This window comes from Carcharodon carcharias, chromosome 5 (assembly GCF_017639515.1).
Source record: "Carcharodon carcharias isolate sCarCar2 chromosome 5, sCarCar2.pri, whole genome shotgun sequence".
Classification (NCBI taxonomy): domain Eukaryota; kingdom Metazoa; phylum Chordata; class Chondrichthyes; order Lamniformes; family Lamnidae; genus Carcharodon; species Carcharodon carcharias.
The window spans coordinates 138,948,991-138,976,888 of record NC_054471.1 but is presented as its reverse complement, the minus strand read 5'-3'; the positions used below and the strand labels follow the sequence as shown (position 1 = coordinate 138,976,888).

The window sequence follows — 27,898 nt, the reverse complement described above, 5'->3', positions numbered from 1 at the left end:
CCAAAAGGCGTTCAATAAGGTACCACACATAAGGCTACTTAATAAGATAAGAGCCAATGGTATTGGGGGTAGTATATTAGCATGGATCGAGGATTGTCTAACTAATAGAAGACGGAGAGTTGGGATAAGGAGGGCATTTTCAGGATGGCAACCTGTAACTAGTAGAGTGCCACAGGGGTCAATGCTGGGGCCACAATTATTTACAATATATATTAATGACTTTGATTAGGGAAGCTACTATTGCCAAGATTGTGGGTGACACAAAAATAGGTGGGAAGGCAAATGGTGAGGATGACACAAAGAGTCTATTGAGGGATATAGACAGGTTAAGTGAGTGTGCAAAGGGCAGATGGAACATAATGTGGGAAGATGTGAGGTTATGCACTTTGGCAGGTAGAATAGAGGAGCTGAATATTATTTAAATGGACAAAGACTGCAGAAAAATGCAGCACAGAGGGATTTGGGAGTCCTCGTGCATGAATCACAAAAAGCTAACATACAAGTTCAGCAGGTAATAGGGAAGGCAAGTGGAATGTTGGCCTTTATTTCAAAGGGAACGGAGCATAAAAATAGAGAAGTCTTGCTAAAACTATACATGTCACTAGTTAGGCCGCACCTAGAATACTGTGAACAATTTTGGTCCCCTTATCTAAGAAAAGATATACTGACATTGGGGCAGTCCAGTGAAGGTTCACTAGGATGATCCCGGGTATGGAGGGATCTTCTTATGAGCAGAGTTTGAGTAGATTGGGTCTGTGTTCACTGGAGTTTAGAAGTTTAAGAAAGGTGACCTAATTGAAACAAATAGGGCAGAATGTTCTGTTCAGTGTGCAGGGGTGGATCCCGCACGCCGATGCATAAAATGACATGTAGTGACATCAGGCGTGCATCCCGACGTCACCAAGCGTCATTCCAATTATCAGTTTGGTGGGTGTGCACCGGAGTCGGCTGCAGCCTTCTTAACTGTCAAAGGCCTGTTAAGGCCTTTTATCAACTAATTTAAGTACTTGTCAGGGCTGCCTATCTTAATGTTGGCAGGTAGACAAAGAGCCCAGGCGGCCTTCGTATTTTTCATGGAACCTCATCCACGGGCGGGATGAGATTTCATGAAGGATTTATTCATTCAATAAAATGTTTTATAAAAATTCATGAACATGTCACAGCTCATGTGACAATAACACATGAGGGGACATGTCTGAATAATTTTATTTTTTTTATTTTTCACATCCATATGACTGAGTTTAATCTCACTGAGGCAGCCCCAACTCTCCTTCCTCCCCCTGCCTGCACAGGTACTGCTGAGCACTTCCGGGTGTGCGTCATGCTGGGCAGGCCTTAATTGGTCCGCCCACACTCCCAAATAGATGGGGAGAAAATTCTCCCATAAGATTCTTAGAGGGCTTGGCAGGGTAGGTGCTTCGAGGTTGTTTCCCCTTGTAGGAGAGTCTAGGACCAGATCAAAATCTCAGAGTAAGGGGACAGAGATGAGGAGGAATTTCTTCTCTCAGAGGGTAGTGAATCTGTGGAATTCTTTACCGCAGAGGGCTGTAGAGGCTGGGTTGTTAAGTATATTTAAGGCTGAGATAGACAGATTTTTAATGAGTAAGAGAATCAAGGGTTATGGGGAAAAGGCAGGAAAGTGAAGTTGAGGATTATCAGATGGGCCATGGTCTCACTGAATGGCAGAGCAGGGTCAAATGGGCCGAATGGCCTACTTCTGCTCCTACATCTTATAGTCTTATGCAATGCCATGCTTGACCAACTTTCTGTTACTTCTTCAAATAATTCAGTAAAGAGTAGACAAGGGGAATGAAGTTATAGATGTAATATATTTGTTTATATATTTTGAAAAGGTCTTTGATAAGGTACCATGCAGTGGATTAAAGACTAAAAGCAGACCATGTAGAGTCAGGGGACAAAAAGCAGAATGAATAGCAAGCTGGCTACAAAACAGAAAGCAGAAAGTAGGGGTTAAAGTTAGCTACTCAGAATACCTAAAAGCGAGAAGAGGTGTTCCACAGGGATCATTGCTGGCACCATTGAACATAGGTCAGTTGGTCTAACTGACCTAATTCTGTGCTGGACACTCAACAACATGATCACTTTGCACTTATACGTAAATATATATATATATATATATATATATATATAAAATGCCTTTAACTCAGTAAAACATTCTAAACTGCTCCAACAGGAGTATAATCAAACAAAATGTGGCACCCAGTCACATAAGGCGATATTAAGACAGATAATCAAAAGCTTGGTCAAAGAGGTAGTTTTAAATAGCATATTAAAGGGGAAAAGAGAGGTAGAGAGGTGACGAGGTTTAGTGAGAGGTTCCAGAACTTAAATGTCTTTGATGCGCAAGTGGGCCAAATTGGAGAAGTGCAGATATCTTGGAGGTTTGTGGACCTGGAGGTATAGGAGCTATAGAGATAGGGAGGGGCACATCCACAGAGGGATTTGAAAACAAGGATGAGAATTTTAAAATAGAGGGATTGTTTAATCGGAAGTCAATGTAGGTCAATGAACACAGGGGTGATGGGTGCACAGGTCTAAGTGCGAGTTAGGACACCGGCAGCAGAGTTTTGAATGATCTCGAGCTTACATGGGATGGAATGTAGAAGAGGGCCATGAATATACTAGAATAGTCAAGTCTAGAGTTAACAAGGACATGGATATGGGTTTCAGTAGCAGATGAACCGAGGCAGGGAGAATTATGGAGGTGGAACTAGACTGTGTAATGCTCAAAATATTTGATGTAACTCAATGTAAAACTTTGCTTTCCTTTGTACAGAGCCCTCTATGTTGAAACATCTCAAATGTTTTCATTTAATTAATTAACTTTTTGAAATTATATTATATAGAAACTCTGGTAGCTGTAAATTAAACAATGGCTACCCAAGAATCTAATCTTGATAATAAAACTTTGTTATTTTTGGAATGAATGCATTTTATAATAGATTGTTACAGAATGATTGATTGATAATTGTTTGCCAAAATATTTTTTGCTAAAAATTATTTGCCAAACACTGAGAAGATACATGAAATGAAAATACCATGTGCCAAAAATTTAATGAAACTGTTGAGCTTATTTTCTTCCTCCTCCAACTCTCCCCATGCCCCCTCAATAAAGCCAGCCAACCTCTGTAACAGATTATTTGTTTCAGGTATCAGTCAATCCTGCTCCCCATGTGGCACATGCCAAGTAATTTCAAACTTCCCAATACCCAACTTTATGATAGTGTAATCCAAGTGTAACAATAGCACCCCCTTGTGATCGCAACAAGATATTTATATAATTTCACGTGTTTCCACATTTTCAATCTTTTGAAAAGTGCACTGCATAAACACCTGGTTAGATGAGGCCAGGTTAAGAATTGTCAAGTTGCAATTTTGATTAGATTCACTTCACTCAATTGGTTTAACTTGTCTCCATGCAATTATAAAAGATAATAAGCATTAGTGGGTCACTTTGATCAGCTTAACTATTTTCCTGAACTCTGCTTTTTGCTGGAGCTTACTGATTGTGCCTCTGTCCCTTCCTTCAACTCCCTGGACCCGATTATCAGGCTTTCCGCCTGGTGGAATGGGAAAGGAGTTGCCTCAAATTCATGGTAAAAAAAAAATTGTGAATTGTTGCTACTCTCAACTTCACAGTTCTGTTGGAGGGGGAGGGGTTTGCATGGGTTGCCCAGGCATCTACCTCTTTCAGGTAGAACCCCACTAAGGTAAGTGACACAGATAAGACAGCAATGCAATTTTCAGGTACCAATTTATACAGCAGGCACTGTGCACTCTTCACCCATTGGACAAAGCGATGAGTGGCCCCATTGGAACAGGTGTAAACCATTTAGCCCCTCGAGCCTGTTCAGTCGTTCAGTGAGATCATGGCTGATCTGAGACCTAGCTTCCATTATACTTGCCTTTGCCCCGAAATCCCTTAATACCTTTGGATAACAAAAATCTCAGTTTTCTATTTTACAATTGATCTATCATCAATTGTTGTTTGCAGAAGAGAGCTCCAAACCTCTACCACCCTTTGTGTTTGGAAGTGTTTCCTAATTTCCCTCCTGAAAAGCCTGGCTCCAAATTTTAGACTATGATTTTGTCCTAGATTTTGCATATTCTTTTCAGCAAAACAGCAAGAATCAAACCAAGTAATAAACGTATCCCTAAATCAGGAGACACATATAAAGGGTAGTGGAAAACCTGTTCCCTGAAGAACCACACCAATTCAAAGAATATTTTTTTTCCAAAACTGCAACTTTATATTTTTACTAAGAGGTGCCTGACATCACAAAACAATGACTAATATATGTATGTGAATGGAACTTCACAGTTCCCTTTTGAAAAGTCACATACTAACAGTTTCAAAGCAACATTAGATAGCAGATTGAATCAAAACAAGCACAACTCCCTGGCCAGAATTTCATGGCGCTCCACTGGGCATGCGCCTGACCCAAACACACATAAAATTGCATGAGATGACTTTCAGTGTGCATCCCGACGTCACCGTGCACGCATGCAGTATTGAGCTTGGTGGGTGCGTGCAGGAATCAAAGCCATTTAGCCAACAATTAAAGGGCCAATTGAGGCCATTAAAAGGTCTATTAACACAGATTTTAAGTCGTCCCATTGATTTTGCGCTTGTTGCATGGGAAAAAAGGGCAGGCGGGCATTACATTTTTATCAAATTGTCACCCAAGGGCGGGATGAAAGGCTCCGGAGCACAAGCACTATTTGTGGTTTTGCTGCTGTCATATTTCTGAGTTTTGCCAGATTTCCTTTTGATTGTCCTGGCTTTCGAAGCTGATTCACCTACAAATCTGTGACAAAATAGATGTCAGTACAAACCATGGGGAACACTGACATTTACAAAAGATATTGGCCTTGAAAATCCATGGCTATTTGGCACAATGCCACTGTAATTATATGGGGCAGGGGGCAAGGGGGAGGTTTAGCTGAGGGTAGGGGCTCTCTGAACATCAGACTCCCCATGACCCAGCCTTCATTATCACCCGTCATACAGACAGTGCAGGTTTGTCTTCGGAGGTGTCACAGATCCTTGCATAATTAATAAGTTTTTTTTAAAAAAGGATTCCACTACAAAAGGGAACAACCACATTTTGTTTGCAGCCCCCAGGACCCCCTCCCTCACTTTGCCCCCCACCACAGCCACTAGCCCTAGCTGCGCCGCTTCAGCCGGGCAATCCAGACCTGCTGCAATGGCAGGTAGACCAGATGCACCCTTGATGGCATGGCTGTCTACCACGTTGGAGCATTCTGCTCTCTGGAGTTCAGTAGGTTCAAGTCCCATTCCAGAGAGTGGAGCACATGGGGGCTTACAGTCCCAGCACAGTCCTGAGAGAGTGCTGCACTGTCTGTGGTGCCAGTGTTCAGGTGAGGTGTTAATCTAATACCACGTCTACCCTCTCAAATGGATGTAAAAGATCCAACATTGCTGTCTATGGGAACTTGCAAATTGGCTGGCTGGCACATTTTCCACATTATAGCGGGACGCCCTGAGGTCACGAAAGGTGCTGGAGAAATGCTTATTCTTTGTTTTTTTTCTTTCTTCACTGATGTAAGTAGATGAAGGGAACTCCCCCTCCCCAGTTCTTCCCCCACCCACAACTTCCTCACTGCCGCCACAAAGTTTAGTTGGATCAGTGGCAGATGCTGGGCATAACCTGTACATTTTCAAGGCATGTTTCAGAATTACGATATACAAATACATGAGTCAGTGAAAGTTTTAGTCAGGATCAGTTCATACCTGAAAAGCCGCAGTATTAACGCCAAATTTGTTTCCATGTTGTAGGACCTATCTGTTTTTCCACTAGAAGTTCAATCGAAGTTACAAAAGTCCTGGGGAATATCATTGGACCCAATGCCTGACTTGTTCCTAACCCCACCCGCACTGTCAGGCCAACCGGAAGACGGGTTTCATGCTGGGCGGGTCTTAATTGGTCACCCTATGGCAAATCGCGTTGAGAACACGATCTTGCCCGGGAATGGATTCTATATCCCCTTCCTGCCGACTTTGCGCACAAGCCAAGTGTAAAATTCTGGCCCCTGTTTGTTCTGCATCCTCTACCTGCTTGCATTTTTAAAAATTTCCTGTTTTATCTTATCCTTCTGGCTTACATTGAGGCCTGAGGCTGGATTTTAGGACAGGGGGTCTGCAAGCAGGGGCAAGAAGAAGAGCAATGGCTGCTGGTGAGAGCTTAGTCCCGGGCTTTTAGGGCAGAGAGAGACCTGAGACCCGGGGAGGGGGTGGGAGGGTCATGTTTTGGAGGACATGTGGCGCGGAACGAAGGAGAGCATGACACCTTGGGAGTGGTGTCCCCAGTGTGCACAGGGCACCCCTGAAAGATGTGACCCCCCTCCTTCCTTCCTGCCCTTTTTCAATTGGCCTCAAAAACCATACTGCCCACTCCTGCCCGCCCACCTGCCCACACCAATCTGTTAGAGTGTAGGCAATGTAATATCCCGGTCGGCTAGTTTAGTAACAAGCTCAATTGACCTTTAATTATTCCTTTACATTTGGCGGGTGTACTGCTGATTTAAGTGGTCATCCCCCCAGTGTATTATGGAGGGCAGCTGGGGGAGTGGTGGTGGTGGTGGTGGTGGTGGTGGTGGTGGTGGTGTTGGGTGGGGGGGGGGGGGGGGATGCCGGAGGGAGGTGTGAGCTGGGCGCAACTCGTATTTTAGGTGATGCCCAACCCCACCCCGGTGAAAATATGCCCAGCCGTGGTATGTAAAATTTAACCCCTGGTTCCCCAAGGTGGTGGGGCAGCCCTCTTGCTCCTAGTGTTCCTCATTCTTGAGTTTCAACTATGAAGTGTTTGCAGCCTATTATACCAGAGAAGTTCACCACAGGCGGTGCCAAAGTTTTCCTCACCCAACATTTGGACACGCATTTTAAAATAAATGAATGCTTGTGTTAAACTAACATAATGAAACATATAAATCCACTAAAAGTAGCATTCAAAGGAAATTAAAACTCCTTGGCTGAGACTATAATAAGCCAGCACTAGATGGCACTATCTGATAGGTATTTTGGCTTTTGCACTTTGAATAATGACATTTCTTTCTCTAAAATATGAGTGTATCTATGGATACTAATAAAGTTCCAGTGAATTGATAGGAATTCAACAAACCATATAATCAGCCCCCACGTTGATCAGTGGCCAGCCCAAACCCAGGCCCAGTGCCAACGGCTTGGAGAAGTTCATGCACAAGATGCTGCTGACCCACATAGTAGTAGCACAAGGCCTTTGGCTGCCCCTTAGATGTCACAGGAAGGCAGTAGAGAAATGCTGTCTTGGCAGCTGCAAAACAGACAGCCGGCTGCAGGCCAATCCAGCATATCCAGGGTTTTAACTTTAAACCTCAAGATCTGATGGGTTTGCTGCAGATGAAAAGTATAATATGTAAAAATCTCAAACCTGATCCCAAACCGCCCACTTCCAGATTTAAAGGAAGTGGGTAATTGAACAACCAAACAATCCAATCTCAGGAGGTGGGTTCTCAGTAAAAATTGGCTGCATGCCTCCATTTTCAGGGGTTTTTAATTTTTTAAACTCATTTTGGTTGTGTTTCTTGGTGCTCAGGAAACCCATCAGGTAAAAGAAGATGTGAGTGGCTGGATCTATAAGGTAAATGCAATGACAGCAAGGGGCTGGAGGAGCAGCCTGCCTAGACCAACAAACTTATCTGCTTATCTGTCCATGATCAATTGACACCCCTCAAACCCCAATCTCTAACTCACAATCTCCCCCCTGAGATTTTGCCCCACCTCCACACTGTACACCCTTGGTTGTGATCTCCCCCTTGATCCCTCACCCCCACCCCCCTGCGCCCCGAGTCCTATAATCTTGCCTTCCCTCCTCTCTGTTCCCTGATGGAGGCCGCTAGTCAATTTTAAATTCAGCGGGTTGCCATGTCTGATATGAGGTCATAGCGGACCCCACCAGTTTACCTCTTAATGGTTCTTGAAGCCTAGTGAAAAAATTGTAAAATAAGCCCTGGTCCCCAGTAAGAACCACTCTTTCCCCATAAACACTGGGGTCCATCTGTCCCAAGAGGCTCAGAGCCACAGTTAATCTTTGGCCATAACCCATGGCCCTGTCATCAAATAGCCCAGGGGGAGTATTGGATTACATAGGAGTAGTCACTGTGATAGATAAGCCTGTCCAGCAAATAATTCTTTTCTGAAAGTAAGGGTGAATTGATTAACCCAGTGACAATGAAGGAACAGTGATATATTTCCAAGTCAGGATGAGTGACTTGGAGGGGAACTTCCAGGTGGTGGTATTCCCATCTATCTGCTGCCCTTGTCCTTCTAGTTGGTAGTGGTCATGGGTTTGGAAGGTGCTGTCGAAGGAGCCTTAGTGAATTCCTGCAGTGCATCTTGTAGATGGTACACACTGCTGCTACTGTGCGTCGGTGGTGAAGGGAGTGAATGTTGTGGATGTGGTGCCAATCAAGTGGGCTGCTTTGTCCTGGATGGTGTCAAGCTTCTTGAGTGTTGTGGGAGCTGTACTCATCCAGGCAAGTAGGGAGTATTCCATCACACTCCTGACTTGTGCCTTGTAGATGGTGGACAGGCTTTGGGGGTCAGGAGGTGAGTTACTCGTCGCACGATTCCTAGCATCTGACCTGCTCTTGTAGCCACAGTATTTATATGGCTAGTCCAGTTCAGTTTCTGGTCCATGTTAACCCCCAGGATGTTGATAGTGGGGTCTTCAGTGATGGTAATGCCATCGAACATCAAGGGGCGATGGTTGGATTGTCTTTTATTGGAGATAATCATTGCCTGACACTTGTGTGGCGTGAATGTTACTTGCCACTTGTCCTGTGATGTGTGACTGTTCAGACAGTGGAAGGCTGAATGAAGCTGTAACATGGACAAGAGTCTGGGAAGATGCAATCAATAGCGAGTTTGAGTGCTTCCTTCAGTGATGGAAACTTTTCTTAAGATTGCCAATTGCAATAGCGATTCAAGGACCAATCTTCTGACTCATCTTCCTGGTGATGTTGCTCTTCTGCAAAATTAGCCTTGATAAACAGTGAAAAAGTCACTTGATGAATTTGGTCTGCACAAGAAATTGCCTTGAAGTCAGTCAAATCTACTGCAACACCCCGAATGGTTATTGCCACAGAGACTGTAAGTGCAGTCCAAAAAACAGAGGAGGGTTCCAAGTCTGGCTGCAGCAGGAGACATAGATCTTCCACTGCTTCTTCTCAGGCAGATCTTATGACATAGATCATGGAAGGATTGTCAGGGTGTGTTAACTCTTGATTGTATCCAGTTATTTTCCTTACATCAACTAGAAGATGGAGTAAGCACTTCTTGCACCCAGCCCTGCCCAAGTGGATTTATTTTGCTGATATAAAGTTGGGTGGAAACTCAGTACAACTGAATCCCATTCTAAATTCCTCTCCCATTTATCCAAATACCACAGCAAATAAACCTCTACGAGGAATTGCGAAGGTTGCTGGTGCCTTTGCAATTTTGTGGTGGGGAGCTGGGGAGAATTCTATTTCCATCACAGAAAGTTGTGATTCTCTTATTCTCTTTGGAAACAGGAAAACTAGTGTTAAAGAAGGTGGGAACTGAGAAATAGTAGCAAATTCTCTTCCAACCCTTCTATGTCCAATCACGGAAACACTCACATTTTAAAAAAATACAGGTAACAAATATTTTAACATCAAGCAATTCCACAATGCTTTGATGTGAAAGGTGATCAGAATTCTAATCTGTAGTCACATACTTTGTTTTAACAATTAAAAGTACTGGTGATTCTATCTGTAATTTTTTTTTTTGTAAATTTGAAAGCGCCAGGTGTGGGGAGCTCCATTGCCCAGATTGCTTACCCACCCTGCAGCTGTTGGAAGCTGATGGCTCGGGATTTTGAATGAGCAAGGACACCCACACAAAGCTGGCAAGGGTCCTTTTGTACATCTGCATGTAGGATCCTGAGGAAGTCACAGGAGTCTGACTAGAATTTTAACTTGCCAGCCTGAGCTGGAACCCACAGACAATATCCTGCCAGAGCAATCTAATGAGGATGAGGGTTGGAATCAAAAAAGCCCTGAGAAGTTGTTTTAAGAGAAAAAAAAGTTCTAACTTTCCTTCTGGGTTCTGCTCCTTCAGCCCCCAACAACAACTTGCGCTAATGCAGTGCCTTTAACTAATGCTATAGTGGTAAAAACATCCCAGAGCGTTAGGTGGGAACACTATCAGACAAAATATGGCACCAGTCCACATGAAGATATATTAGAACTGGTGACCAAAAGCTTGGTCAAAGAAGTAGGTTTCAAGGAAAGACTTAAGGGAGCAGAGAAGGTAGAGAGATGGACAGGTTTAAAATGGGAATTCCAAAGCTTAGGGCCTAGGCAACTAAAGGTGTGACCACCAGTGATGGAGCAATAAAAACTGTGAGGTGCAAGAAGCCAGAATTGGACAAGTGCAAAGATCTTGGAGGGTTGTGGAGTTGCAGGAGGCGACAGAGATGGGGGTGAGATTTTAAACTCACTCAAAACCCATTACCTTACACAGAATTAACATTGAGCCCAGGGAGTGATGAGATCATGGAGGGATTTGGCAGATGAGGAGCCGGTGTAGGTCATCGAACAAAGATGATGGATGAATGAGACTTTCTGTGAGTCTGGGTACAGGCTACAGACTAATGGATGAGCTCAGGTTTATAACATTGTAAGGTGGGAGGGCTGGTCAGGAGTGCATTGAAATAATCAATTGCAGATCATCATCAGCTGTCCCTCAATTCGAGGATGATGCCTGTAGGATAATGTTGTTTGACAGAGTAAGGGTTAATGCGGGACTGGAGAACAGTTCCACCCACATAGTGATATAGAGAGTCACAGGATTGTAGACTGACTGTGGAGTAGAGTCTGGAAGATAAACGGCATGGAGATAGCACCCATGCATGGATATGTATATAGTTAAAGAGTATCAATAAACGGTTTATGTCTAAACATACAAGCCTCCAGACCTTGCTGTGAAATACCAAACAACCTTTACAACATGTGGCAGTCAAGATGGACTACAAAATCCAAGAGAAGCTGGAAAAGGAATCCAGATTCTCAAAGCATGCAGAAGAAACTGAAGCCTGGCTTGAGATAAGTGCACCTAAATTGAAGACAGAGTCAGAGGTCGCCAAAAAAAAATTTGAAGTTACAGTTGGAAAGCATCTAAATAAAAAGCTCTATTGCAGGCTGGAAGTTGAAGGACTCCACTAGGGCACGTGGAGGTGCATTGCCAGACCAGATTGAACGCAAAGACCAAGAGACCTAGCTAGATCAAAAAAGGCTGAGCAAAATTCAAAAAAGAAAAGAAAACGGCTGAAAGGCAGCAATAGAATCCACTGTGCTGATGAAAAACCAGACCTGAGTAATCCAGAGGCCCAGGGTAATGCTCTGCAGTCCTGGGTTCAAATCCCGCTGTGGAAAATGTTGGATTTGAATTCAATAAAAAAACTGGAATTAAAAGTCTAATGATGACCATGAAACCATTGTCGATTGTCGTAAAAATCCATCTGGTTCACTAATTGTCCTTTAGGGAAGGAAATCTGTTGTCCTTACCTGGTCTGGCCTACACATGACTCCAGGCCCACAACAAAGTGGTTGACTCTGAAATGGCCTAGCAGGCCACTCAGTTGTATCAAATTGCTACAAAGCCTCAAAAAAGGAATGAAGCCGGATGGACCACTCAGCATCAACCTAGCCATCGGAAACCACAACAGCAATCTCAGCCCCGTCAACCCTGCAAAGTCCTCCTTACCAACATCTGGGGCTTGTGCCAAAATTGGGAGAGCTGTCTCACAAACTGGTCAAGCTACAGCCTGACATATCCATCCTCAGGGAATCATAACGTACAGATAATGTCCCAGACACCATCATCACCATCCCTGAGTATGTCCTGTCCCACCGGCAGGACAGACCCAGCAGAGGTGGTGGCACAGTGGTATACTCTGGGTCCCATCAAGTCTCATGGCATCAGGTCAAACATGGGCAAGGAAACCTCCTGCTGATTATGATGTACCGGTTTCTCTGAGCTGATGAATCAGTGCTCCTCCATATTGAACATCAATTGGAGGAAGCACTGAGGGTGGCAAGGGCACAGGATGTACTCTGGGTGGGGGACTTCAATGTCCATCATCAAAAGTGACTTGGTAGCATTGCTACTGACCGAGCTGGCTGAGTCCTAAATGACATAGCTGCTAGACCGGGTCTGCAGCAGTGGGTGAGGGAACCAACAAGAGGGAAAAAAATACTTGACCTCATTCTCACCAGCCTGCCTGCCGCAGATGCAACTGTCCATGACAGTATTGGTAGGAGTGACCATTGCACAGTCCCTGTGGAGATGAAGTCATGACTTCACAATGAGGATACCCTCCACTGAGTGGCATTACCACTGTGCTAAATGGGATAAATTTCCAACAGACCTAGCAACTCAAGACTGGACACTGGACATCTATGAGGCACTGTGGGCCATCAGCAGCAGCAGAATTGTACTCAAACGCAAGCTGCAACCTAATGATTCGTCATATCCCTCACTCTACCATTACCATCAAGCCAGGGGATCAACCCTGGTTCAATGAAGAGTGCGGGAGGGAATGCCAGGAGCAGCACCAGGCATACCTAAAAATGAAGTGTCAACTTAGTGAAGCTATAACACAGGACTACTTGCATGCCAAACAGCAGAAGTAGCAAGTGATAGACAGGGCTAAGCAATCCCACAACCAACGGATCAGACCTAAGCTCTGCAGCCCTGCCACATCCAGTCATGAATGGTGGTGGACAATTAAACAACTCACTGGAAGAGAAGATTCCACAAATATCCCCATCCTCAATGATGGAGGAGACCAGCACATCAATGCAAAAAATAAGACTGAAGCATTTGCTACAATCTTCAGCCAGAAGTACCGAGGGGATGATCCATCTCAGCCTCCTGCGGAGGTCCCCAGCGTCACAGATACCAGACTTCAGCCAATTCCATTCATTCCATGTGATATCAAGAAATGGCTGAAGGCACTGGATACTGCAAAGGCTATGGGCCCTGACAACATTCCGGCAATAGTACTGAAGACTTGTGCTCCAGGACTTGCTGTGCCTCTAGCCAAGCTGTTCCAGTACAGCTACAACACTGGCATTCACCCGGCTATGTGGAAAATTGCCCAGGTATGTCCTCTACACAAAAAACAGGACAAATCCAAACCGGCCAATTACTACCACATCAGTCTATTCTCGATCATCAGTAAAGTAATGAAGGGGTCATCAACAGTGCTATCAAGCGGCACTTGCTTAGCAATAACCTCACTGCTCACTGATGCCTAGTTTGGGTTCCGCCAGGACCACTCAGCTCCTGAGCTCATTACAGCCTTGGTTCCAACATGGACAAAAGAGCTGAACTCCTGAGGTGAGGTGAGAGTGAGTGCTCTTGATATCAAGGCCACATTTGACCTTGTGTGGAATCAAGGAACTCAATCAAAAACTGGAGTCAATGGGAATTGGGGGAAAACTCTCCACTGGTTGGAGTCATACATAACACAAAGGAATATGGTTGTAGTTGTTGGAGATCCGTCATCTCAGCTCCAGGACATCACTGCATGAGTTTCTCAGGGTACTGTCCTCAGCCCAACCTCTTCAGCTGCTTCATCAATGACCTTCCATCATAAGGTCAGAAGTGGGGATTTTCACTGATGATTGCACAATGTTCAGTACCATTTACGACTCCTCAGATGATGAAGCAGTCCAAGACTTGGACAATCTCCAGGCTTGGGCTGACAAGTGGCAGGTAACATTTGCACCACACGAGTGTCAGGCAAAGACCATCTCCAACAAGAGAGAATCCAACCATCGCCCCTTGATGTTCAATGGCATTGCCATCACTGAATCCCCACTATCAACATCCTGGGGGTTACCATTGACCAGAAACTGAACTGGAATAGCCATATAAATACTGTGACTACAAGAGCAGGTAAGAGGTGAGGAATCCTACAATGAGTAATTCATCTCCTGACTCCCCAAAGCCTGTCCACCATTGACAAGGCACAAGTCAGGGGTGCGATGAAATACCCCCTACTTGCCTGGATGAGTACAGCTCCCACAACACTCAACAAGACTGACACCATCTAGGACAAAGCACCCCACTTGATTGGCACCACATCCACAAACATTTACTCCCTCCTCCACCAACGTACAGTAGCAGCAGTGTGTAGCATCTACAAGGTGCACCGCAGTAATTCACCAACGCTTCTTCAACAGTATCTTCCAAATCCACGACCACTACTATCTAGAAGGACAAGCGCAGCAGAGAGATGGGAACACCGCCACCCGGAAGTTCCCCTCCAAGTCACTCACCATCCTGACTTGGAAATATATTGCCGTCCCTTGATTGTCGCTGGGTCAAAATCCTGGAACTCCCTTCCTAACTGCACTGTGGATGTACTTATACCACATGGACTGCAGTGGTTCAAGAAAGCAGCTCACCACCATCTTCTCAAGGGCAACTAGGGATGGGCAATAAATGCTAGCCCTGCCAGCGAAGCCCACATCCCTTGAATGAATTTAAAAAAAGCAGAGTCAACAGGCCTAGCCAAATCACAAGAAGGGCGAGGAAAAAAAAAAATATAGTAATAAAGCTGAACATACCTTTTAAAATAGGCAGTCATCAGGGTCAACACACTCAGTGTAGCTGAGTGAGAGCTGCAGCAAGGGTCCCAGCCAGTAGCATAACGTGAGGTGGCCAGGCAGAATTTTAAAAATAACTGCAGGCAGAATTTGAAAAAAAAAACACATTGTAGTCGATTCCCAGGCTCAAAAATCCAATAGCTGGATTTCAAGAATTCCTGTGCAGCATAATTTTTTAAAGTGTAGAAAAAAGCAGCCTGCGATTGCAGCGGGTACCCACCAAAGTCAACGAAGTGTGGGAAAGATCACAAAGAAAAAAAATATGCAGCTGCAATGCCATGTTGAAGAGAGAAAAAATGCTTCCTGCACATACATTCTTAAAAGGACAACAACATTCAAAGCAGTAACTACAAGGAAAATCAATTTGCAATGGATGGAAAATTAAAACTTCCACACCAGTATAGGCTAAGACAAGGGCCATACCAGACTCAAAATTATAAGTCTTAGAGAAGAAAATTCTCAGATTACAGGAATACATCAGGATTAACTACAAAATCAGAAAAAGTATACATTAATACATTTTTATACTTGTTTGGTGTATTTGTGGATGAAGTAATACTAAACCAAGGTATAGATGAATATTCAACAAATTTTTAAGATATTAAAAGCCTTTGATAAATATTTTAATTTCCAAGTTGTGGAGAGCACAGACCTTAAAAGAAGGCCTAGCATACTCCTAATAATGTGCCATGAGAGACAAAACACCCCAGAGCCAGGGAGACAGGAAACTCCAGAGCAAGGGAGACAGAAGACCCCAGGGCGAGGGAGACAGAAGACCCCAGAGTCAGGGAGACAAGACATCCCAGGCTAAGGGACACAATACTCAAGCAAACTACAAGATGGTAGCAGACCATGTCGACGCAATGAAGCTTTCAGGAAAATGTTCGTATCGGAGCTGAATTGAAGGAACTCAACCAGAAGTACAGCCAAGCACAACAGCAAGCAGAACAGGTACTCAAAGAAATCACTGTCCCGAAAGACTCTTTGCAGAACCAATATGTAGCCCTGGAAAAGCATGAGAAGTGAAAAAAATAGTTGAATACTACTTCAGCAGCTTTGGAGCTATCAGTAACAACAAAGCAAAAAAGCACGGAAGCACAGAATGAGTTGGCAAGAGGTCAACAAGAAACTAAACAGTTGAAAGTACAGCTGTTTGTCCTTCAAGATCAAATGCTGCAAAAGGAGTACATAACCCTTCAGCAGCATGAAGAAATGAAGACTGTCTTGAACAGCAGAAAAGAAAAATAGCAGAAGCAACTCAATGAGATTCTGATGACAAGAAAACTCAAGGTGAGGCAACTGAGCTTGGCAAAGAAAAAGAAAACCTTTTCACATTCTACAAGGATCCCTTAGGTCAAAGTTTGTTCCTCTGGAAAATTATGAAGAGAAGCAAATGAATTTAATGTCACTCTGAACGAACTGAAGAACCAGTTGGCAGAGAAGACTCAGCAATGTTCTACATTCCAGAATGAAACCTAGAGATACAAGAAAGAAACTGAAGAGCTAAAGAACCAGCTGAATGGAATAGAAGAACCATTAAAAGGAAAAGCCATAAAGCTTTCTAAGCTACGAGCAGCTGCTGAAGCCCTGAGTAGTTAAGACTTCACCAGAGGCAGATCTGGCCGATAGTGAAACTAAAATGAAGGACAAAGCTCTGCTGCAGACAAAGAAGGGAAAGACAGAAATAAGGTCGGAAAATGTAAATATGAGGCTGAAGCTCAGAGAACTAGAAGAAAAAGCACTGGATTCCTGAAATGTAATGAGAACCACTGAGTTGAAAAATGGCATGGCTGAAATTGTGAAACAAGTGGAATTGAAAGTTCCATTTTTGAAACATCAACATCCAATAAGAACATGGCAGATCCCATGGAAAAAGAAAATCCGAGTCCATCCTAGAAATGAATAGAGTGCACATTTCCCTTCGGAAGGAATGGGACAACAGGAACACAAGAAGTGAATCAAATGGAGACAACCAAGTACTGGAAAGACAGAGTACTACGATTTCTACACTAAACCAACAAAGTCAACCCAAAACAACTGAAACTACCATTCCTCCAAATTTGACAGAACAAGATCTCGAAGAATTGTCAGGCTTCCAGATCATCTGAATTTATAAAGTCAGAGACTTGAGGGGGAGAGAGATGTAGCAAGTAAAGATTGTATTGTAAATATATTTGGGTAATGTCTTGGGGTGAGGTGTAGGATAAGGTGTTTGGCAGAGTAAGTGTTCATGTGGGACTGGAGAACAGTACCCTCCACATAGTGATGCAGAAAGTCACATGATAGTAGACTGTGTGTAGAGTAGAGCCTGGAAGGAGCTGACATGGAGAAAGCACCCGTGCATGGCAGCACCTTGGATATGTACATACTTAAGTTACCAATAAACAGTTTATGCTTAACCATACAAGCCTCCAAGCCTCCCCATGAAACACCAAATAACCTTTACAACAATGTCTACTCAGGGTAGCAAGTTTCTGCCATGGGTCTTCATGTGACTGAACAGGTCGATTCTTGACCCACATATCTTTGGGCACATCAGACAAGACATCCTACGAGGCAGGGGGTTCCGGAGTGCCGGGATTGCTTCCTTTTTTTCCTTCTCTGCCGCCGCACTGCCTCATCATTAAGACATTGTAACTCAAAGCATGATGCAGCTTGATGGACAAGTTGTTGCCATTCTGAACAATTGGCAGCAATCTCCTCCCAGTTATTAAGATCAATGCTACCGTGCTTCAAGGAGAGCTTCAGAGTGTCTTTGAAGTGTTTTATTTGTCCTCCTCTGAAATGTTGGCCATTTGAGAGTTGAGGAAACAGGACCTGGCAGGGAGGTGTTTTTTGGCCATCCAGACACAGTATCCTATCCATTGAAGTTGATTTTGCAGGAGTTTTTTTTCTAAATGCTTGTTCAGCTCACTTCAAGAAGGGCATTAGTGGTTGTTCGATGGTCCTTCCATTGAATCTGGAAGATGCAATGAAGGCATTGCTGATGAAATTTCTCTAGTGCTTTTATGTGTCGCTGATTCACAGTCCAGGTCTCACAGCAGTACAGAAGTGTGGTGATGACAACTGCTCTGTATAATAGGACTTTGGTTGACTTGCTGAGGTCTTTGTTGTCAAATGCTTGCTGCCTTAGTTTGTAGAAGGCTGGTGCAGCTGATCTGGTGTGAGAAATGGATTATTTGGTTGACCAGGGTTGGGTTGGTATATGAGTTTTGCTTTAGCAGTGGGAGATGGTGGCAATCTCACTGGGCTAATAATCTAGAAGCCCAAGCTAATGCTCTGGAGACATGGGCTCAAATCCTGCCATGGTAGCTGGTAGAATTTAAGTTTAATTTTAAGAGAATTGATAGGCACTCTCAGTAATGGTGACTATTGATTGTTGTAAAAACCCATCTGGTTCATGAATGTCCTTTAGGGAAGGGAATCTGCTGTCCTTACCTGTGAATCCAGACCGACAGCAATGTAGTTGACTATTAACTGTTCTCTGACATGGCCTGGAGAGCCAAGGACAGTTAGGGATGGGCAACAAATGCTGGCCTTGCCAGTGACACCCACATCTTATGAAAGAATAAATAAGAACATTCAAGGACAAGCCGAGTTTCTTGTATGCCGAAATGAAGAGATTGAGAGTGGCTTGCAAATCCAATGGCCAATGACACTGCAGTCATCTGCAAACATGTATTTAGTTTCCATCCAGGTGGTATTTAATATTGATGCCAGATCTTTGATGAGGTGAATAGCCACTGTCAGGTAGATTGTAAATAGTATGGGGGCTATCACACAACCTTCCATGACCCTGGTCCAGATTTTGAAGGCATCTTTTTCAGATCTCCCACTCAACATAGTTGCAGTCAAAGCATAATGAAGCAATTGCAGGAATGTGATGAAGTTTCTTGGGCATCCCAGATCTTTGGAGCACAACCCACAGAGCCATGCAATTTACTCCAATGCATGGTCAGGTTGATGAATGCAATGAAGGGTTCCTAGTGTTGATCTCGACATTGTTCTTGGATTTGTCTGGCAACAAAGACTATGTCAGATGTTTCTCTGGAAGATCTAAAGCCATACTACAGCTCTGAGAGGATTTCCTCAGCCACAGGAAGTAGGCAATTCAGGAGAATGCATGTCAGGATTTTCCCTGTTTTAGACAAGAGGGAAGTACCTCGATAGTTTCCACAGTGTGATTTACCTTCCTTCACGAAGTTCCTCACAATTGTCACATTCCTGAAGTAAGGGGGAGTTTCTTTTTCCTCCCAAATCCATAGGCTGAGTGCATGGAGTCTTGATGTGAGCAAAAGTCCATAAGCTTTGAAGACCTCAGCTGGAATACCATTGGAACCACAAGCTTTGTTGTTTCTCATCCATATGATTGCCTGTTGCAGCTGTCCCATTTATGGTGATTCACCTGATGGTGACCAAAGATTATTAGGGGGAGGGAGGTGGCATTTGGCAGGGACTTGGCAGATAGAAAGCTAGTGTAGATCAGTGAGTATGAAGATGATGGATGAATGGGACTTGATGTAAATTTGGGTACAGGCTACAGAATAATGGATGAGCTTAAGTTAACACCAGTGCAAAGTAGGGGGGCTGGCCAAGAGTGCACTGAGATAGTTAATACCAGAATAAAGATAGGAATGAGGGTTTCAGTAGCAGAAGGGATGAGTCAGGGGCAGATTTGGGTGATATTATGGCCCCACAATGAAAGCTTAAGCCTCCTCCAGCATGAGTCTGTGAACCCCATGCGACAACCCTAGCCCCTCAGACTTGGTTAGCATCTGGGCTGTGTGATTTTGCAACACTTCAAGCCTGGAGCAAGACAGTATTTAGCCAGTGGCATTTAAATGAAGTCTGGCCATTAAGATCACATGAATATTTATGATTTCTGATCAGAAACCTTGAGCAGTTGACATCAAGTATGGATACATATTATGCAATTTATTGATTTTAACATCAGTAAAAGCATTTTCTATAAGTTTCTGGAGTTTTTTTGAACAAACACATATGGATTTATCATTACAATAAATATGGCTTGGAGAATCTGAGTCACAGTCTCAGGAAAAGGAGCTTTTTTATTTCTTCATGGGGGCAGTGGGTGTTACTGGCTAGGCCAGGATTTATTGCCCATCCCTTGAGAACTGAGTAGCTTGCTGGGCCATTTCAGAGTCAACCACTTACTGTGGGTCTGGAGTCAGATCAGGTAAGGACAGCAGATTTCCTTTAGTGAATCCAATGGGTTTTTGCAACAATTGATAATGGTTTCATAGTCATCATTAGATTTTTTAAATATTAATTCAAATTCCACCAGGTGCCATAGTGGGATTTGAACCCAGGTGCCCAAAAATTACCTCTAGAGTACCAGCCCAGTGATAATGTCACTGTGCCATTACCTCCCTCACTGAGAGTGGGACAAATGCTTTCACTCAGAGGATTATGAACCTTTGGGATTCTCTACCCCAGAAGGGGTGTGGATGCTCAGTGAATTACTCTATTTAAGATGGATACTGAAATATTTTTGGGGGCTAAGGGAATCATCTTATGAGAATAGGATGGGAAAGTGGAGTTGAGGTAAAAGTTCAACCGTGATCTTACTGAATGGCTGAGCAGGCTCCATGGGCGTATGGCCTATTCCTCCTCTCCTATTTCTCAAGTTGCTCTGTTTAAGTTATTATGTAATAAGTCAATGCTGGAAAAATTTACCGGAAACTCATTTGAAACATTTTCATTTTACACTCAAGTTTATTATATCTCTGTTTCACATAAACAATTATTGTTATGGTGAAACCTTGCCAGAGATTTTAAAAGGAATTAAAGTTTTATATTTTGCATGCTCAGGGAAGTGAAATACATCATTAGGAATGGAAAAAATTACAGCCTACCTAACCACAATTTCCTAAGATGCACTCTGAGTGAGCATCAGATTGCAAAATCACCCCAATCAATCACATGAGAACTCGCAGTTCAATGGAAGTCTCACTTTATGACTCTTACTGATGTCACCACGAGCGACAGGTTTTAACACTAATCAGATTTTCACATTGGTTGCAGGTATTAAGAAAGTGTAAAATATTACTTGGAAATTACAATATTTCCAAGTAGGACAGCTATCATCTTAAGGAAAAGCTGCTGTGATTTACAATCATATTACTAACAACCTCCATAGACATGCTGTAAGCAAAATGTCTATGTCTGTGGCTGACACGAGATTGAGAGAGAAAAGAGGATGTTCTGAAGTGACATAAGAGAAGCTTTGCCGACCAGAAGCAGGCATCAGGAATTCAGGCACAGAGGTCAAGGAGGCCCTCAATGGGACAGGAAATCCTGTGGGGTCCAATGATCACACAAAATACGAACATATAAACAAGGAGCAGGAGTAGGCCATTCAGCCTCTCGAACCTGCTCCGCCATTTAATAAGATCATGGCTGATCTGATAGTAACCTGAAATCTGCATCCTGCCTACCCTCCATAACCTATCACCCCCTTGCTTATCAAGGATCTATCCATCTCTGCCTTAAAAATATTCAAAGACTCTGCTTCCACCAACTTTTCAGGAAGAGTTCCAAAGACTCACGACGCCCTGGGTGAAAAAAAATTGCCTCATCTCTGTTTTAAATGAGTGACCCCTAGTTTTAGAATCTCCCACAAGAGGAAACATACTCTCCACATCCTCCCTGTCAAGATCCCTCAGGATCGTAAAGGTTTCAATCAAGTCACCTCTTACTCTTCTAAACTCCAGTGGATACAAGCCTAGTCTGTCCAACCTTTCCTCATAAGACAACTCACCCATTCCAGGTATTAGTCGGGTAAACCCTCTCTGAACTGCTTCCAACGCATTTACATCCTTCCTTGAACAAGGTGACCAATAATATACACAGTATTCCAGATGTGGTCTCACTAGTGCCCTATACAACTGAAGCATAACCTCCCTACTTTTGTATTCAATTCCCCTCACAATCAATAACATTCTATAAGCTTTTGTAATTACTTACTGTACCTGCAGACTAGCCTTTTGTGATTCATGCACTACAACACCCAAATCCTTCTGCACCTCAGAGCTCTGTTATCTCTCACCATTTAGATAATATGCTTCTCTTTTATTCTTCCTGCCAAAATGGACAATTTCACATTTTCCCACATTATACTCCATTTGCCAGATCTCTACTCACTCACTTAACCTATCTATATCTTTTTGTAGCCTCCTTATGTCCGCTTCACAACTTACTTTCCTACCTATCTTTGTGTCATCAGCGAATTTGGCAACCGTCCCATCCATCCCTTCATCCATGCCTTTTATACAAACTGTAAACAACTAGGGTCCCAGCACTGATCGCTATGACACACCACTCGTTGCATCTTGCCAACCTGAAAAAGACCCATTTATGTCTACTCTCTGCTTCCTGTTAGTCAGCCAATCTTCTATCCATGTCAATATGTTACTCCCTGTACCATGAGCTTTTGTTTTTTGCAATAACTTTTGATGTGGCACTTCATCAGATGCCTTCTGGAAATGCAAGTACGATACATCCACTGGTTCCCCTTTATCCACAGCACATGTCACTTTCTCAAAGAACTCCAATAAGTTGGTTAAACACGATTTCCATTTCACAAAACCATGTTGACTCTGCCTGATCACCTTGAGCTTATCCAAGTGCCCTGCTATCACTTCTTTAATAAACAGCTTCTAACATTTTCCCTACAACAGATGTTGAGCTAACTGGCCTGTAGTTTCCCACTTTCTGTCTCCCTCCCTTTTTGAATAATGGAGCTACATTTGCTATCTTCCAATCTAATGTGACCTTCCCCAATTCTAGGGAGTTTTAGAAAATTAAAACCAATGCATCAACTATCTCACCAGACACTTCTTTTAAGACCTTGGGATGAAGTCCATCAGGACCCAGGCTCTTGTCAGTCTGCAGCTCCAACAATTTACTCAGTGCCATTCCTCTGGTGACTAATTTTCCTGACTTCCTCCCACACTTCCATTTCCTGGTTTATAGCTGCTTCTGGGATGTTACTTGTATCCTTGATAGTGGAAAAACTGATGCAAAATATCTGTTCAATTCATCTGCCATCTCCTTGTATTCCATTATCAATTCTCCAGACATACTTTCTGTAGGACCAACACTACCTTTGTTAACTCATTTCTTTCCTAAATATTTATAAAAACTCTTACTATCTGTTTTTATATTTCTGGCTAGCTTTCTTATTCTAATTCTCACTCGAACTTTTCCTCCTTATTAATCTTTTAATCATTCTTTGCAGTTCCTTATATTCTGTCCGATCTACTGACCTGCCACCTATCTTCGCGCAATTACATGTTTTTTCTTTACGACTGATACTGTCTTTAACCTTTCATGGATGGTGTGTCCATCCCTTGGGCTTTTTCTTACTCATTGGAACGTACCTATTCTGTGCATTCTGAAATCATCACACATGAATCTCTGCTGTACGTTTGGGTAAGCAACATGCTGGATTGTTTTGCTATATCTAACCTGTACTGTTCAAAGAAACTATCAGTCACATTGGAATTGGATAGCTGAATAGCAAGTACTATTTAATATTTAGAAAATATAAGTTGATTGAAAATATGATTACACAAAGGTTGTTATTAGTAAACTAACTGCAGCAAAGGAGGATTTGAATGTGTTAATTCATTAAACATTGCAAGGCACCATGTTCTGTTTCACCTCTGTCACTGCAGGTAATGGAAATGGAACAGGCATAAAGAAAGCTTTGAAAAAATGCCATATAGGCAGCATAGATCATCAAAAGTTCCATCACTTAAATGAACTGGCAGAAAATAGGGCAATGAAGTAGTACTGCTCAGCGTCTCCTTGCCCATTTTGTCTCAATGCACTCGGCTCCCACACCCAGCACAAACAGAAAAATACACCACCTCGCACGCAAACACAAAACCAAGTCTGACAGAGTCAGACTACTGTCTCAGGGCTAGTGATTGGATGCTATGATGTGTCAGGTAGGTGCAAAGTGGATGGCCATGTTTACCATTCTAGCCTTGTGCCATGCCTAAAGGATGCACAGACAGAAAACCTGGGCGGGCAGCATGTCCTTGCAGTAGACGCTCCAAATCTGCTGCCATAACCCTGGTGAAACAGAGTAGCTACAGGACAAAGATCCTCTGATTAATTCAACTGGTGTGCCCCTGCCTATAAGATCAGGTTGGAGGGTCACATTGCCTGGCCATTCCCTCCAATGCTCCTCCTTTATTTGCTCTAAACATTTAAGTATTTGGACTAAGATTGAGGACCAGGGACATGGCAGCAGAGCTGGAGCACCCATTGCGAGGACATAAAAGCAAAGAACTGTGGATGCTGGAAATCCAAAACAAAAACAAAAACAGAAATACCTGGAAAAACTCAGCAGGTCTGACAGCATCGGTGGAGAAGAGCACAGTTGACCTTTCAAGTCCCCATGACCCTTCAACAGAACTAAGTAAAAATAGGAAAGGGGTGAAATATAAGCTGGTTTAAGGTGGGGTGGTGGGGGGGGGGGGTTTGTTGGGACAAGAAGAGCTAGGTAAAGAGCCAGTGATAGGTGGAGATAACCAAAAGATGTCACAGACAAAAGGACAAAGAGATGTTGAAGGTGGTGATATTATCTAAAGGAATGTGCTAATTAAGGGTAGAAAGCAGGACAAACAAGGTATGATAGCTCCAGTGGGGGTGGAGTGGGGTGAAGGAATACTAAAAAGGCTAAAAGGTAGAGATAAAACAATGGGTGGAAATACATTTAAAAATAATGGAAATAGGTGGGAAAAGAAAAATCTATATAAATTATTGGAAAAAACAAAAAGGAAGGGGAAGAAACGGAAAGGGGGTGGGGATGGAAGAGAGAGTTCATGATCTAAAATTGTTGAACTCAATATTCAGTCCGGAAGGCTGTAAAGTGCCTAGTCAGAAGATGAGGTGCTGTTCCTCCAATTTGCCTTGAGCTTCACTGGAACAATGCAGTAAGCCAAGGACCGACATGTGGGCATGAGAGCACGTTGGAGTGTTGAAATGGCAAGCGACAGGGAGGTCTGGGTAATGCTTGCAGACAGACCGAAGGATTTCTGCAAAGCGGTCACCCAGTCTGCGTTTGGTCTCTCCAATGTAGAGGAAACCGCATTGGGAGCAACGAATACAGCTGAGTTTTTCCAGGTGTTTCTGTTTTTGTTTTTGTATTGCGAGGACATACTGCCCACCTGGGTTTTCTGTCTGCGCATCCTTTAGGCATGGCACAAGGCTAGAATGGTAGACAGGGCTATCCGTGTTGCAAAAAAAAAAATGTCTAAACACCAGGACGATGAATTTCCTTGGATTTGAGTCCAGCTTCAAACCATCAGTTTCTCAAGAGTATGGCATGTTCCATGACTAATGTAAGGAATCATGGTTTCTGACGTATTTCCATCAAAGTTGTTGTAGCAAAGTGGGAGCAATTCTGAGGGAATTTGTGCCAAAATGGAAAACCCCCAAAATAACTAAATGCCTGACAGAGAAGGGGGAAAAACTTTAAAACGGTGGAGGGGGGGGGGGGGGAAGCTTTAGCATACAGTTGGTCTTAAAGGCCTCTTTAAATGCATTCAAGCAACGCAGCTTCTTGCTGCCTTGGATGATTAATATATATGGCTTATGACTCAGTGCTATTCCACTGCAAACATCAGGATATTGCCCGACTGACATCCTTAGGACCTCAGTTGAATTTTGGAACTGAGAAACTAAACAGCACTTGAAAACCCAATCAGAAAATTAAGTTGAAAGCTAAACTGGAAAGAATCCAGTGTATGAAATCTTTGGTGATATTTCTAATCAACTACACCCACTTTATATCCATTTCTCAGATGTAATTGACCCAAAACTTTACCACTATCTTAGGCAATAAAATGTCATCCATTTCAAGAAATGTGGAATCGATTGAAGTATTTAAAAGGAAGGTAAACAAAAGCACTTTTAGCTTTCAATGTTTGTTGAATGATAATCCCCACTCCTGAATCAACTACAGGGACAAGAAGCAAAATACTGTGGATGGTGGAGAATTAAAATAAACAGCAGAAAATGGTGGAAATACTCAGCAGGTCTAGCAACATCTGTGGCGAGAGAAGTAGATTTAGCATTTCAGGCTAATGACCTTTCCATAGAACCATAGAAAAGTTAAGGCACAGAAAGAGGTAATTCAGCCCATCATGTCTGCACTGGCCAAAAAAAAAGAGAAAAAAATAAACTATCTGATCATTTTAATCCCACTTTCCAGCACCTGGTCCGTAGCCTTGCACTTCAGCTACAGATCCAGGTACCTTTTAAATGAGTTGAACATTTCAGCCTCAACCAGATGCTCACCTGGATGAAAAAGTTTTTCCTCAAGTCCCCTCTAATACTTCTACCAATCACCTTAAATTTATGCCCCCTGGTAATTGAGCCCCTGCCCCCAGCTAGGGGAAACAGGTCTTTTCTGTCTACCCTATATAGGCCCCTCATAATTTTGTACACCTTAATTAGGTCACCTATCAGCCTCCTCTGTTCTAAGGAAAACAACCTTAGCCTACCCAATCTTTCCTCATAGCTGCAATTTTCTAGCCCTGGCAATATTCTTCTAAATCTCCTCTGCACTCTCTCCAGAGCAATTATGTCCTTCCTGTAATGTGACCAAGGAGGTCCTCAATGGGACAGGAAATCCTGTGGGGTCCACAGATCATCACACATGAATCTCTGCTATATGCTTGGGCAGGCAATATGTTGCATTGATTTGCTATATCTAACCTGTACTGTTCAAAGAAACTAGCAGTCGCATTGGAATTGGATACTTGAATGGCAAGTCCTATTTAATACTGAGATAATATAAGTTGATTGAAAATATGATTACACAAAGGATGAATAATTAAGCTAAGTGCAGCAAAGAAGGATTTGAATGTGCTGGTTCATTGAACATTGCAAGCCAGCAATGTACCTGCGGACATCACGCTGGGTGGGCCTTAATTGGCCTGCCCACATAAAATGGTGCCATGCCTCCGATCGGAAGTGCGCCTGCATGTGCCCGCCCATCAACATCCCCCCCAACGGCATGAAAACTCTGCCCCAGCTGTGGCCTAACCAGCATTTAATACAGTTCCAGTATTACATTCCTGCTTTTGTAATCAATGCCTCGTCCGATGAAAGAAAGCATTCCTAACCCCTCTCAATATCCTCCCGTTTATTGACTATTCCCTTTCTATGTTTTCCATCCCCAAATTTTCTGGATTGAATTCCATTTACCACTTTTCCACCCACTCAACCAAACCATTGATATAATTCTGGGGACAACAGCTATCCTCTTCACTATCAAATGCACAGCCGTTTTTTTCTTATTTATTCATGGAGTGCAGGCATCGCTGGCTGGGCCAGCATTTATTGCCCAGCCCTAACTGCTCTTGAAAAAGTGGTGGTGAGCTGCCTTTTTGAACCGCTGCAGTCCATGTGCTGTAGGTACACCCAATTGTGCAGTCATCTGCAATTTTTGTATCATTTGCAAATTTCCCGATCATGCTTCCCACATTTAAATCCAAATCATTAATATATACAATAAACAGCAAGGACCCAACATTGAGCACTGTGGAACACCACTAGAAACTGCTTTCCATTCACAGAAACATCCATCGACCATTACCCTTTGCTTCCTGTCACTGAGCCAATTCTGGATCAAACCTGCCACCTTCCCCTGTATCCCATGGGATCTCACTTTTCTGACCAGCCTGCCATGTGGGACCTTGTCAAATGCCTTACTAAAATCCATGTAGACAATATCCATTGCACTACCCTCATCAATCCTCCTTGTTACTTCCTCAAGAAATTCAATTAAGTTAGTAAGACACGATCTACCCCTAAAAAAACCATGCTGACTATCCCTGATCAACCTGTGCCTTTCTAAGCGACAGTTTATCCTGTATCTCAGAATTGATTCCAATAATTTGCCCACCACCGAAGTCAGACTGACCGGCCTATAATTTTTTGGGCTATCACTCATATCCTTTTTAAATAATGGTGCAATGTTCACAGGCCTCCAATCCTCTGGGACCTCGCCTGTATCTAGTGAGAATTGGAAAATGATTCTCGGAACATCTGCTATTTCCTCCCTAGCTTCTTTTAACAGCCTGGGATACAATCCATCCAGCCTGGTGACTTATCTGCCTTCAAGGATGTCAGTCCC

General features: G+C 43.3%; 1 protein-coding gene across 2 annotated transcripts in view; it reads right to left on the bottom strand.

The window, feature by feature from the left end:
- Positions 1-27,898, bottom strand: part of dse (dermatan sulfate epimerase) — a 111,024-nt gene that overhangs the window by 18,993 nt on the left and 64,133 nt on the right. The window contains exon 1 of one of the 2 annotated variants that reach the window (XM_041187943.1): positions 3,355-3,374. The exons of the other annotated variant lie outside the window; for it this stretch is intronic. The gene's annotated coding sequence lies outside the window, so the exon portion shown is untranslated. Of the gene's footprint in view, positions 1-3,354; positions 3,375-27,898 lie in introns of those variants that run through there. 2 annotated transcript variants of the gene reach the window in all.